Raw genomic sequence first — 12,825 nt, 5'->3', positions numbered from 1 at the left:
TTCTGGGCGTTTAATGCCAGGATAGCACCAAGGAGAAAATTTTGTTTTCAAATCATATCTTTTTCAATTTTTCAAGTTTTAAAACTGATTTTTCAAAATCTTATCTTTTTCATATCTTCTCATATCAATCATATCTTTTTCAAAATCAAACCTTTTTCCTTTTTCTTTTAATATTTTTGAAAATCCTTCCTAACAATTAATGTTATGATTCAAAAATTTCAAGTTTGTTACTTTCTTGTTAAGAAAGGTTCAATATTTGAATTTTAGAATCATATCTTTTAATTTCTTGTTAGTCAAGTCATCATTTTTAAAAATCAAATTTTTTCAATCATATCTTTTTAAAATCATATCTTTTTCAATCAAATATTTTCCAAATCATATCTTTTTCAAATTTTGATTTCAAAAATCTTTTTTAACTTCTTATCTTTTCAAAATTTGATTTTCAAATCTTTTCACTAATTCTCATCTTTTTCAAAACCACCCAACTACTTCTCTCTCTCTCTCTCTCTCTCTCTCTCTCTCTCTAATTTTCGAAAACCATTAACAATTTTTTTCAAAAATCTTTTCAACTAATTGTTTTAAACTCTAATTCTATTTTATTTAATTTTTTTTTGAAAATTCCCTCTCTCATCTCTTTCTATTTAACCACTAACACTCCTCCTCTCTTAATAATTCGGACTCCCTCCCTCTCTATAAGTTCGAATTCTTCTCTCTACCTCATCCTTCTATTCTTCTTTTCCTCTGACACATCATTGAATCTCTATACTGTGACATAGAGGATTCCATACTTTCTTTGTTTTTTTATCTCTCATATGAGTAGGAACAAAGATAAAGGCATTTTTGTTGAAGTTGATCCTGAACCTGAAAGGACTCTGAAGAGGAAGCTAAGAGAAGCTAAAGCACAAATCTCTGGAGAGGACCTGACAGAAATCTTCGAAAAAGAAGAAGACATGGCAGCCGAAAATAACAACAATGCCAACAATGCAAGGAAGGTGCTTGGTGACTTTATTGCATCTACTCCCGACTTCTATGGGAGAAGCATCTCTATTCCTGCCATTGGAGCAAAAAGCTTTAAGCTTAAGCCTCAATTAGTTTCTCTGATGTAACAGAATTGCAAGTTTCATGGACTTCCATTAGAAGATCCTCCCATCAGTTCTTGGCTGAATTTTTGCAAATATGTGACACTGTTAATACCAATGGAGTTGATCCCGAGGTCCCAAGGTCTACAGACTTATGCTTTTCCCTTTTGCTGTAAGAGATAGAGCTAGTATCTGGTTGAACTCACAACCTAGAGACAGCCTGAACTCTTGGGAAAAGCTGGTCAATACCTTCTTAGCTAAATTCTTTCCACCTCAAAAGATGAGTAAGCTTAGAGTGGAAGTTCAAACCTTCAAAGAGAAGGAAGGTGAATCCCTCTATGAAGCTTGGGAAAGATACAAGCAATTGTTTAGAAGGTGTCCTTTTGACATGCTTTCAGAATGGAGCATCATAGGTATCTTCTATGATGGTTTGTCTGAGTTATCCAAGATGTCATTGGAGCATTCTGTAGGTGGATCTATTCATCTGAAGAAAACACCTGCAGAAGCCCATGAACTTATTGAAATGGTTGCAAATAACCAGTTCATGTACACTTCTGAAAGAAATCCTGTGAGCAATGGGACAACTCAAAAGAAAAGAGTTCTTGAGATTGATTCTCTGAATGCCATATTGGCTCAAAACAAAATATTGACTCAGCAAGTCAATATAATTTCTCAGAATCTGACTGGATTGCAAGCTGCATCTGGTAGTGCTAAAGAAGCCTCCTCTGAAGAAGAAGCTTATGACCCTGAGAATCCTGCAATGAAAGAGGTGAATTACATGGGAGAATCCTATGGAAACACCTACAATTCTTCATGGAGGAATCACCCAAATTTCTCATGGAAGGATCAACAGAAGCCTCAACAAGGCTTCAATAACAATAATGGTGGGAGAAACAGGTTTGGCAATAGCAAACCTTTCCCATCATCTTCTCAGCAATAGATAGAGAATTCTGAGCAGAGCCTCTCTAGCTTATCAAACATAGTCTCTGATCTATCTAAGACCACACTAAGTTTCATGAATAAAACAAGATCCTCCATTAGAAATTTGGAGGCACAAGTGGGTCAGCTAAGTAAAAGAGTTACTGAAACTCCTCCTAGCATTCTCCCAAGCAATACAGAAGAGAATCCAAAGAGAAAGTGCAAGGCCATAACCATGACCAACATGGCCAAACCTGGAGAGAGTGAGGAGGCAGTGGTTCCCAGTAAGGAAGACCTCATGGGACGTCCATTGACCACTAGGGAGTTCCCTTCTAAGGAACCAAAGGAATCTGAGGCTCATCTAAAGAGCATAGAAATTCCACTGAACTTTTTTCTACCATTCATGAGCTCTGATGAGTATTCTTCCTCTGAAGAGGATGAAGATATTATTGAAGAGCAGGTTGCTAAGTACCTTGGAGCAATCGTGAAACTGAATGCCAAGTTATTTGGTAATGAGACTTGGGAGGATGAACCTCTATTGCTCATTAATGAACTAAACACCTTGGCTCAGTTGAAGATACCTCAAAAGAAACTGGATCCGGGAAGGTTCTTAATACCTTGCACTATTGGCACCATGACCTTTAAGAAGGCTCTATTTGACCTGGGGTCAAGTGTAAATCTCATGCCACTCTCTGTAATAGAGAAACTAGGGATCTTTGAGGTACAAGCTGCAAGAATCTCACCGGAGATGGCAGACAATTCAAGGAAACAAGCTTATGGACTTGTAGAGGATGTCTTAGTGAAGGTTGAAGGCCTTTACATCCCTGCTGACTTCATAATCCTGGACACTGGGAAGAATAAGGATGAATCCATCATCCTTGGCAGACCTTTCCTAGCCACAACAAAAGCTGTGATTGATGTTGACAGAGGCGAGTTGGTCCTTCAAGTGAATGAGGACTACCTTGTGTTTAAGGCTCAAGGATCTCCCTCTGCAACCATGGAGAGGAAGCATAAGAAGCTTCTCTCAATACAGAGTCAACCAAAGCCCCCACATTCAAATTCTAAGTTTGGTGTTGGGAGGCCCCAACCATGCTTTGAACATCTGTGAAGCTCCATGAGAGCTCACTGTCAAGCTATTGACATTAAAGAAGTGCTTATTGGGAGGCAACCCAATTTATATTTCCATTTTCCTTTGTTATTTTATGTTTTCTTTAAGTTGATTATCATGTGGAGTCACAAAAACAACTGCAAAAATCAAAGCAAACTCAAAAACAACATTAAAAATAGCACACCCTGGAGAAGGAGCTTACTGGCGTTTAAACGCCAGTAAGGGTAGCAGAATGGGTGTTAAACGCCCAATCTGGTACCATTTTGGGTGTTTAACGCCAGAAAAGGGTACCAAGTTGGCATTCAACGCCAGAAAGGGAAGAAAAGCTGGCGTTAAACGCCAGAAATGGGTAGCAAACGCCAGGTTTGGCACTAGGAGGGCGTTTACACACCAAAATGGTGCAGGAATGAGAAATCCTTGACACCTCAGGATCTGTGGACCCCACAAGATCCCTACCTACCTCAACTCACTCTCTGTCTTCTTCACACCTCCCCAGACCACCTTTTCCCAAATACCCCTCACCAATCACCTCCATCTCTCTTCCCCATCACCTCTTCACCACTCACATCCACCCACCTTTCAAATTTTAAAAGCTTTCTCTCCCAAACCCAACCCTCACACATGAACCCTACCGCTCTCTCTACTCTTATATAAACCCCTCAGCCCTCTTTCATTTTCACACATCATAAACACTTCTTTCCCCTCTTGGCCTAACCACTTACACCTCTCCATCTCCTCCATTTTTTTCTTCTTCTCTGTCCCTTCTTTCTTCTTTTGCTCGAGGACGAGCATACATTTTAAGTTTGGTGTGGAAAAAGCGTTGCTTTTTATTTTTCCATAACCATTTATGGCACCTAAGGCCAGAGAAACCTCTAGAAAGAGGAAAGGGAAGGCAAAAGCTACTACCTCCGAGTCATGGGAGATGGAGAGATTTATCTCAAAGGTCCATCAAGACCACTTCTAGGAAGTTGTGGCTAAGAAGAAGGTGATCCCTGAGGTTCCTTTCATGCTTAAAAGGAATGAATATCCGGAGATCCAACATGAGATCCGAAGAAGAGGTTGGAAAGTTCTCACCAATCCCATTCAACAAGTCAGAATCCTAATGGTTCAAGAGTTCTATGCTAACGCATGGATCACTAAGAACAATGATCAAAGTGTGAACCTGAACCCAAAGAATTGGCTCACAATGGTTTGGGGGAAATACTTAGATTTTAGTCTAGAAAATGTAAGGTTGGCATTCAACTTGCCTATGATGCAAGGAGATGCACGCCCCTGCACTAGAAGGGTCAACTTTGATCAAAGGTTGGACCAAGTCCTCATGGACATATGTGTGGAAGGAGCTCAGTGGAAAAGAGACTCCAAAGGCAAGCCAGTTCAATTGAGAAGGCATGACCTTAAACCCATGGCTAGAGGATGGTTAGAGTTCATCCAACGCTCTATCATTCCTACTAGCAACTGATCCAAAGTGACTGTAGATCGGGCTATCATGATCCATAGCATAATGATTGGAGAGAAAGTGGAAGTTCATGAGATCATACCTCTGGAACTATACAAGGTTGCTGACAAACCTTCCACTTTGGCAAGGTTAGCCTTTCCTCATCTCATCTGTCACCTATGCAGTTTAGCTCGAATTGTCATAGATGAAGACATCCTCATTGAAGAGGACAAGCCCATCACTGAAAAGAGGATGGAGAAAATAAGAGAGCCCACTCATGGACCTCAACAAGAGCATAAGGAAGTCCCTCATCAAGAAATCCCTGAGATGCCTCAAGGGATGCATTTTCCTCCACACAACTATTGGGAGCAATGATGAGCGGATAATTTATACGCTTTTTGGCATTGTTTTTAGGTAGTTTTTAGTAGGATCTAGCTACTTTTAGGGATGTTTTTATTAGTTTTTATGCAAAATTCACATTTTTGGACTTTACTATGAGTTTGTGTGTTTTTCTGTGATTTCAGGTATTTTTTGGCTGAAATTGAGGGACCTGAGCAAAAATCTAATTCAGACTGAAAAAGGACTACAGATGCTGTTAGATTCTCACCTCCCTGCACTCAAAATAGATTTTCTAGAGCTACAAAACTTCAAATGGCGCGTTCTTAACTGTGTTGGAGAGTAGAATTCCAGGGCTTTCTAGCAATATATAATGGTTCATACTTTTTTCGAGCTTAGATGATGCAAACTAGCGTTCAACGCTAGTTCCATGCTGCATTCTGGAGTAAAATGCCAGAAACACGTCACAAACCAGAGTTAAACGCCAAAAACACGTTACAACTTGGCGTTTAACTCCAAGAGAAGCCTCTACACGTGTAAAGCTCAAGCTCAGCCCAAGCAAACACCAAGTGGGCCCCGAAAATGGATTTCTACATCAATTACTTATCTCTGTAACCCTAGTAGCTAGATTAATATAAATAGAACTTCTTACTATTGTATTAGACATCTTGGTATCTATCTTCAGACATTTAGTTCTTAGATTTTGGGGGCTGGCCATTCGGCCATGCCTAGACCTTGATCACTTATGTATTTTCAACGGTGGAGTTTCTACACACCATAGATTAAGGTGTAGAGCTCTGCTGTACCTCGAGTATTAATGCAATTACTACTATTTTCTATTCAATTCAGCTTATCCGTATTCTAAGATATTCGCTGCACTTCAACATGAAGAATGTGATGATCCGTGACACTCATCATCATTCTCACCTATGAACGCGTGACTGACAACCATTTCTATTCTACCTTAGATCGAACGTGTATCTCTTGGATTCCTTAATCAGAATTTTTGTGGTATAAGCTAGAATTATTGGCAGCCATTCTTGAGAATCCGGAAAGTCTAAACCTTGTCTGTGGTATTCTCAGTAGGATTCAGGGATTGAATGACTGTGACGAGCTTCAAACTCGCGAGTGTTGGGCGTAGTGACAGACGCAAAAGAATCACTGGATTCTATTCCGAAATGATCGAGAACCGACAGATGATTAGTCGTGCTGTGACAAAGCATTTGGACCATTTTCACTGAGAGGATGGAAAGTATCCATTGACAACAGTGACGCCCTACATACAGCTTGCCATGGAAAGGAGTATGAAGGATTGGATGAAGGCAGTAGGAAAGCAGAGAATCAATAGGAACAAAGCATCTCCATACACTTATCTGAAATTCCCACCAATGATTTACATAAGTATCTCTATCTCTATTTTATGCGTTATTTATCTTTATTTTCGAGAACCATTATAACCATTTGAATCCGCCTGACTAAGATTTACAAGATGACCATAGCTTGCTTCATACTAACAATCTCCGTGGGATCGACCCTTACTCACGTAAGGTTTTACTTGGACGACCCAGTGCACTCGCTGGTTAGTTGTGCGAAGTTGTGACAAAGTGTGATTCACGTTTGAGAGCTCCAAGCCTATTGGCGCCATTGTTGATGATCACAATTTCGTGCACCAAGTTTTTGGCGCCGTTGCCGGGGATTGTTTGAGTCTGGACAACTGACGGTTCATCTTGTTGCTCAGATTAGGTAGTTTTCTTCTTATTTTGTTTTCAAAAAGTTTTCAAAAATCTTTCAAAATTTTTCTTCCTTTTCATTTTTCCACAATTAATTTTCGAAAAATACAAAAAATTAAAAAAAATCATAAAATCTAAAAAAAAAATTTTGTGTTTCTTCTTTGAGTGTTGAGTCAATTTTGTTTGGTGTCAATTGCATGTTTTTGAAATTTATGTATTTTTTCAAAAAATTCATGCATTGCATTCTTCATGATCTTCAAGTTGTTCTTGTTAAGTCTTCTTGTTTGATCTTCATATTTTCTTGTTTTGTGTCTTTTGTTGTTTTTCATATGCATTTTTGAATTCATAGTGTCTAAACATGAAAAATTTCTAAGTTTGGTGTCTTGCATGTTTTTCTTTTCTTGAAAATTTTTCTAAAATAAGTTCTTGATGTTCATAATTTTTGAAATCTTTGGGTTGACTTAGTCAAAAAATTTTAAATAAGTTGTTTCTTGTTAGTCAAGTCAAGATTTCAATTTTAAAAATCCTATCTTTTCAAAATCTTTTTCAAAAATAAAATCTTTTTCATTTTTTTATTATTTTCGAAAATATTTTTTTAATTGATTTTCAAAATTCTTAATTTTATTTCATAATTTTCAAAAACTTTACTAACAATTAATGTGATTGATTCAAAAATTTGAAGTTTGTTACTTTCTTGTTAAGAAAGGTTCAGTCTTTAAATTCTAGAATCATATATTTTAGTTTCTTGTTAGTCAAGTAATCAATTTTAATTTTAAAAATCAAATCTTTTTCAAAATATCTTTTTCAATCATATCTTTTCAAAATATCTTTTTCAATCATATCTTTTTCAAAATTGATTTTAAAAATCTTTTCTAACTTCCTATCTTTTCAAAATTGATTTTCAAATCCTTTTCAACTAACTAATTGACTTTTTGTTTGTTTCTTATCTTTTTCAAAACCACCTAACTACTATCCTCTCTCTAATTTTCGAAAATTACCTCCCTCTTTTTCAAAATTCTTTTAATTAACTAATTATTTCAAATTTTAATTTTAATTGTATTTCTTCTCTCAATTTTCGAAAATCACTAACCATTTTTCAAAAACAATTTTAGAAATTCTCCCCCTCTCATCTTCTTCTATTTTATTTATTTAATTACTAACACTTCTCTTCATCTCAAAAATTCGAACCCTCTCTTCTCTTCTGTGTTCGAATTTTTCTCTTCTCCTTCTTCTATTCTTTTATTCTTATACTCACATAAAAGAATCTCTCTACTGTGATAAAGAGGATCCCTATTGTTATTTTCTGTTCCCTTCTTTTTCATATGAGCAAGAGCAAGGACAAGAGCATTCTTGTTGAAGCAGATCCTGAACCTAAAATGAATCTAAAGAAGAAACTAAGAGAAGCTAAAATACAACAATCCAGAGACAACCTTGCAAAAAAAGAAGAGGAGATGGCAGCAAAAAATAATAACAACAATAATAATGCAAGGAGGATGCTTAGTGATTGTACTACAGCTACTTCCAATTTTTATGGAAGAAACATCTCAATCCCTGCCATTGGAGCAAATAATTTTGAGCTGAAGCCTCAACTAGTTGTTCTGATGCAACAGAACTGCAAGTTCCATGGACTTCCATCAAAAGATCCCTATCAGTTTTTAACTGAGTTCTTGCAGATTTGTGAGACTGTTAAGACTAATGGAGTAGATCCTGAAATCTACAGGCTCATGCTTTTCCCTTTTGTTGTAAGAGACAGAGCTAGAACATGGTTGGACTCACAACCTAAAGATAGCCTGGACTCTTGGGATAAGTTGGTCATGGCCTTCTTGGCCAAGTTCTTTCCTCCTCAAAAGCTGAGCAAGCTTAGAGTGGATGTCCAGACCTTCAAGCAAAAAGATGGTGAATCCCTCTATGAAGCTTGGGAAAGATACAAATAGTTGACCAAAAAGTGTCCTGCTAACATGCTTTCAGAGTGGACCATTTCGGATATATTATATTATGGTCTAACTGAGTTCTCTAAGATGTCACTGGACCATTCTGCAGGTGGATCCATTCACCTAACGAAAACGCTTGCAGAAGCTCAAGAACTTATTGACATGGTTGCAAATAACCAATTCATGTATACCTCTGAGAGGAATCCTGTGAGTAATGGGACGCCTCAGAAGAGGAGAGTTATTGAAATTGATGCTCTGAATGCCATATTGGCTCAAAACAAAATGTTGACTCAGCAAGTCAACATGATTTCTCAGAGTCTGAATGGATGGCAAAATGCATCCAACAGTACTAAAGAGGCATCTTCTGAAGAAGAAGCTTATGATCTTGAGAACCCTGCAATGGCAGAGGTGAATTACATGGGTGAACCCTATGAGAACACCTATAATTCCTCATGGAAAAATCATCCAAATTTCTCATGAAAGGATCAACAAAAGCCTCAACAAGGCTTTAATAATGGTAGAAGAAACAGGCTTAGCAATAGCAAGCCTTTTCCATCATATTCTCAGCAACAGACAGAGAATGCTGAGTAGAGTCCCTCTAGCTTAGCAAACATAGTCTCTGATCTATCTAAGGCCATTTTAAGTTTCATGAGTGAAACAAGGTCCTCCATTAGAAATTTGGAGGCACAAGTGGGCCAGCTGAGTAAGAAAATCACTGAAACTCCTCTTAGTACTCTCCCAAGCAATACAGAAGAGAATCGAAAAAGAGAGTGCAAGACCATTGATATCATCAAAATGGCCGAATCCAAAGAGGAAGGGGAGGATGTGAATCCCAATGAGGAAGACCTCATGGGACGTATCCCAAACAAAAAGGAGTTCCAAACTGAGGAACCTAAGGAATCTGAGGCTCACCTAGAGACCATGGAGATTCCATTAAACTTCCTTTTACCATTCATGAGCTTTGAGAACTATTCTTCCTTTGAAAAGGATGAAGATGTAACTGAAGAGCAAGTTGCTGAATATCTAGGAGCCATTATGAAGCTGAATGCCAAGTTGTTTGGTAATGAGACTTGGGAAGGTGAACCTCCCTTGCTCATTAGTGAACTAGATACATGGGTTCAACAAACTCTACCTCAAAAGGAACAAGATCTTGGAAAATTCTTAATATCCTGTACCATAGGCACCATGGCCTTTGAGAAGGCTCTATGTGACCTGGGGTCAGGATAAATCTTATGCCACTCTCTGTAATGGAAAAACAGGGGATCTTTGAGGTACAAGCTGCAAGAATCTCATTAGAGATGGCAGATAAATCAATAAAACAAGCTTATGGATTGGTAGAGGACGTGTTGGTAAAGGTTAAAGGCCTTTACATCCCTGCTGATTTCATAATCTTAGACACTGGGAAGGATGAGAATAAATCCATCATTCTTGGAATACCCTTCCTAGCCACAGCAAGAGCTGTAATTGATGTTGACAGAGGTGAACTAGTCCTTCAATTGAATGGGGACTACCTTGTGTTTAAAGCTCAAGGTTATCCTTCTGTAAACATGGAGAGGAAGCATGAAAAGCTTCTCTCAATACAGAGTCAAACAAAGCCCCCACAATCAAACTCTAAGTTTGATGTTGGGAGGCCACAACCAAACTCTAAGTTTGGTGTTGAACCCCCACATTCAAACTCTAAGTTTGGTGTTGAGAGGTCCCAACAATGCTCTGATGATCTGTGAAGCTCCATGAGAGCTCACTGCCAAGCTATTGACATTAAAGAAGCACTTATTTGGAGGCAACCCAATTTTTATTTATCTATATTTCTATTATTCTTTTATGTTTTATTAGGTTTATGATCATGTGGAGTCACAAAACAATTGCAAAAATTAAAAATAGAATAAAAAATAGCAGAAGAAACAGCACACCCTGGAGGAAGAGCTTACTGGCATTTAAACGCCAGTAAGGAGCATCTGGCTGGCGTTTAATGCCAGAACAGAGCATAAAGCTGGCGTTGAACGCTAGAAACAAGCAGCAGTCTGGCGTTTAAATGCCAGGGTTTCACCCTGGGGAAAGCTGGCGCTAAACGCCAGAAACAAGGATGGAAGTGGTGTTCAACGCCAGAAACATGCTGCAGATTGGCGTTGAACGGCCAAAACAAGCATGGAGGTGGAGTTTAACGCCAGAAACATGCTGCAGTTTGGCGTTAAACACCAGGATTGCATACAAAGGGCATTTTACATGCCTAAAGGGTGCAGGGATGAGAAATCCTTGACACCTCAGGATCTGTGGACCCACCCCCAAACATCATTCACCAATCACCTCAATCACTCTTCCCCATCACCTCTTCACCACTCACATCCATCCACTCTTCCCTAAAAACCCCACCTACCTTCAAATTCAAAATCTCTTTCCCACCCATACCCACCCTAAATGGCCGAACCCTAACCCCTCTCCCTCCACTATATAAACCCCCCATCCTTCTTCATTTTCACACAACACAACCATCTCTTCTCCCCCTTGGCCGAAACCAAACCTCTCTCCCTCTCCTCCATATCTTATTCTTCTTCTATTCTTTTCTTCTTTTGCTCGAGGGCGAACAACTTTCTAAGTTTGGTGTGGTAAAAGCATAGCTTTTTTGTTTTTCCGTAACCATTGATGGCACCTAAGACGGAGAAACCTCTAGAAAGAGGAAAGAGAAGACAAAAGCTTCCACCTCCGAGTCATTGGAGATGGAGAGATTTATCTCAAAAGCCTATCAAGACCACTTCTATGAAGTTGTGGCCAAGAAAAAGGTGATCCATGAGGTCCCTTTCATGCTCAAGAAAAATGAGTATCCGAAGATCCGACATGAGATCTAAAGAAGAGGTTGGGAAGTTCTTACCAACCCTATTCAACAAGTCAGAATCTTAATGGTTCAAGAGTTCTATGCAAATGCATGGATCACAAGGAACCATGATCAAAGCATGAACCCGAATCCAAAGAATTATCTTATAATGGTTCGGGGGAAATACTTAGATTTTAGTCTGGGAAATGTAAGGTTGGTATTCAACTTGCCTATGATGCAAGAAGACGCACGCCCCTACACTAGAAGGGTCAACTTTGATCAAAGGTTGGACCAAGTCCTCATGGACATATGTGTGGAAGGAGCTCAATGGAAAAGAGACTCTAAAGGCAATCCGGTTCAATTAAGAAGACTGGACTTTAAGCCTGTGGCTAGAGGATGGTTAGAGTTCATCCAACGCTCCATCATTCCTAGTAGCAACCGATCCGAAGTAACTGTGGATCGGGCCATCATGATCCTGGAGAGGATGTAGAAGTTCATGAAGTCATCTCTCTAGAACTCTACAAAGTAGCCGAAAAGCCCTCCACCTTGGCAAGGCTAGCTTTTCCTCATCTCATTTGCCATCTGTGCTACTTAGCTGGAGTTGTCATAGAAGGAGACATCATCGTTGAAGAGGACAAGCCCATCACTAAGAAAAGGATGGAGCAAACAATAGAGGCCATCCATGGATCTCAAGAGACACATGAGGAAGCTCATCATCAAGAAATCCCTGAGATGCCTCAAGGGATGCATTTTCCTCTAAACAACTATTGGGAACAACTCAACACTTCTCTAGAAGGATTAAGTCATGACATGAACCAATTAAGGGTGGAACACCAAGAGAACTCCATCATTCTCAATGAGATTAGAGAAGATCAAAGAGCTATGAGGGAAGAGCAACAAAGGCAAGGAAGAGACATAGAGGAGCTCAAGAACACCATTGGTCCTTTAAGGAGAAGGCGCCACCATCACTAAGGTGGACTCATTCCTTAACTTCCTTGTTCTTATCTCTCTGTTTTTTGGTTTATGAGCTTCATGTTTGTCTATGTTTGTGTCTTTATTACATGATCATTAGTGTCTAGTAACTATGTCTTAAGGCTATGAATAATTCCATGAATCCTTCACCTTTCTTAAATGAAAAATGTTTTTAATTCAAAAGAACAAGAAGTACATGAGTTTCGAATTCATCCTTGAAATTAGTTTAATTATATTGATGTGGTGACAATACGTTTTGTTTTCTGAATGAATGCTTGAACAGTGCATATTTTTTATCTTGTTGTTTATGAATGTTAAAATTGTTGGCTCTTGAAAGAATGATGAAAAAGAGAAATGTTATTGATAATCTAAAAAATCATAAAATTGATTCTTGAAGCAAGAAAAAGAAGTGAAGAACAAAGCTTGCGAAAAAAAATGGTGAAAAAAAATATAGAGAAAGAAAAAGAAAAATGAAGCAGAAAAAGCCAATAACCCTTAAAACCAAAA

At 38.5% G+C, this 12,825-nt stretch overlaps 1 non-coding gene across 1 annotated transcript; it reads right to left on the bottom strand.

The window, feature by feature from the left end:
* Positions 1–8,462: 8,462 nt before the first annotated feature.
* Positions 8,463–8,570, bottom strand: LOC127748027 (small nucleolar RNA R71). Its single transcript, XR_008009970.1, has one exon. It is a non-coding gene; the product is annotated as a small nucleolar RNA R71 (small nucleolar RNA).
* Positions 8,571–12,825: the final 4,255 nt, after the last annotated feature.

This window comes from Arachis duranensis, chromosome 5 (assembly GCF_000817695.3).
Source record: "Arachis duranensis cultivar V14167 chromosome 5, aradu.V14167.gnm2.J7QH, whole genome shotgun sequence".
Taxonomy (NCBI): Eukaryota; Viridiplantae; Streptophyta; class Magnoliopsida; order Fabales; family Fabaceae; genus Arachis; species Arachis duranensis.
Note: the sequence above shows the minus strand (reverse complement) of the source record. Positions and strands in the feature narration are given on the sequence as shown.